The following is a 2265-nucleotide window of genomic DNA, read 5'->3' on the forward strand; positions in this document are numbered from 1 at the left end:
TTTTGTAGATACTGGGTTTCACCATGTTGACCCGGCTGGTCTCGAACTCTAGCTATCTGCCTGTCTCAGCCTCCCAAAGTGCTGGGATTACAGGCGTGAGTCACCACGCCCAGTCAACTTTATTTTTTTTTATACTGACACATGGCCATGTAGTTCTTCAGTAATGCACAGAGAAAAGGGAAGCAGTGAAGGATAAACAGCTTGAAGAACTAGTACACGGTGAACTCTAGAACACGGAGCCCAGGGTGGAGGCCTCAGCGGCAGGGGCCAGGGGTCAGGAGGACGCTGTTCCATGAAGAAAGCATCTGAGCAGGCACCAGGGGGCAGAGGAGAGGGGCAGCTGAAGGTGAAGAAAGGACAGTTCTCAGTTGTCCTGGGGGCCCCAATGGCAGCCAGAATGCTTGGCGAAGCCCAAGGCAAGGAGACCAGGAAGCACTTCTGCCTTCTGGAGACAGAGACAAATCTCCCCTTGAGTCAGGTCCAGCTGCCCATCCCAGGACACCGCACAGACAGTGGATGTCTCATCTGGCCCAGCACGGTTCTCCTGACCCAGGCCGGAGGAAGGAGACTGACCCCTCTCTTTATCTCACCCTTTCCTGCCCAGAACCTCTGTCCATGGCCAATGGATAACCTCAGGCCAAGAATGCAGTAAGTTGGCCTGACGTTGTGAGGTCACGGTCCATCCAGGGAAGAGCCAGAAGATGGCCAGGACCATCCTGGGAGGGGCTGGAAAGCTGCCTCAGCTGGAAAGCTGCGTCTACGCATTCCTCACTCACCTCTACAACTCTCATGGCACACGGGAGGAAATGGGGGTGCAGAGGCTAAGGAACGTGCCCAAAGCCCTACAGCTGGTGTATTAGTTATCTACTACTGTGTAATAAATTGCCCCAAAACTTAGATGTGTAAAACAACAAAGAGGTCTAACTCATGGTTCCTGTGGGTCTGGAATCCAGGAGAGGCTGGGCTGGGTGGTCTGGCTCAGGCTCTCGTGAAGTTGCCATCAAGATGCAGCCAGGGCTGAGTCATGTAAAGGCTAGAGCAGGGCCGAAAGATGCACTTCCTAAAAGGTTCATTCCCACATTCCCACAGCTGTGGACTGGAGGCCTCAGCCCCTCACCACATACATGGGCATCTTCAAAGGGGTGTGTGTTTTCAAGCCCCGACAGCTGGCTTTCCCCAGAGTGAGTGGCCCAAGAGAAAGAGAACACACGCAAGATAGAAGCCGCCATGTCTTTAATGACCTAACCTCAGAAGTGACACACCATCACTTCCAACACATATGCTGGTCACACACAACAACCCTGTAGAAAGAGATCGGGTGTGCTTTGGGAGGCTGAGGCAGGAGCACTGCTTGAGGCCAGGTGTTTGAGACCAGCCTGGACAACAAAGTAAGACCCTGTCTCTAACAACAACAAAAAAATTTAAATAAAATGTTTTACAACGTGAAACAAGGTTACACAGGGTATGAAATCCAGGAGGGGTCATTACTGGGGGTCCCCTTCAAGCTAGTTGAGGACAGAGCCAGAATTCCAGTCTCAGGCAGAGACAGAGAGAAGCAAGAAGCACAGGCCTGGCCTGGACCCTGCAGGTGTGCACACCAGAAGGCTCTGAGTTTCAAAACCAGGGAAGGAAGGGCTCTCCCAGCAAGGGTCCCAACCTGGTTGGCATTTCTAGACCAACGCTGCAGCTACTCAGTAGCATCTGGAAAGGGGACTAAAGGGGAAAATGGGGGGCAGGGAGATCAGGTGAGAGAAAAGGGGGCTCTCAGAAGACAACAGCACTGGCCAGGCGTGGTGGCTCACACCCGTAATCCCAGCACTTTGGGAGAGTGAGGCAGGTGGATCACTTGGGGTCAGGAGTTGGAGACCAGCCTGGCAAACATGATGAAACCCCGTCTGTACTAAAAATACAAAAATTAGCCAGGCATGGTGGTGGATGCCTGTAATTCCAGCTACTCAGGAGGCTGAGGCAGAAGAATCTCTGACTCTTTTTTTTTTTTCTTCTCAGGGGAAAGTACGAACGCAGTCCCCCACTACCACAAATTATGCAGTCAAGTTTCCCACATTTGGGGAAATCGCAGGAGTCAGCACATCCGGAGTGCAATGGATAAGCCTCACCCTGGGAAAACCACCTTCGTGATCATAGTATCTCCCCTGCCAGGTAAGTATAGAAGAATCTCTTGAACTCGGGAGGCAGAGGTTGCAGTGAGCCGAGATCGCACCACTGCACTCCCGCCTGGGTGACAGAGGGAGACTCTGTCTCAAA

The sequence above is a fragment of the Colobus angolensis genome, unplaced genomic scaffold (genome assembly GCF_000951035.1).
Source record: "Colobus angolensis palliatus isolate OR3802 unplaced genomic scaffold, Cang.pa_1.0 Scaffold717, whole genome shotgun sequence".
NCBI lineage: Eukaryota > Metazoa > Chordata > Mammalia > Primates > Cercopithecidae > Colobus > Colobus angolensis.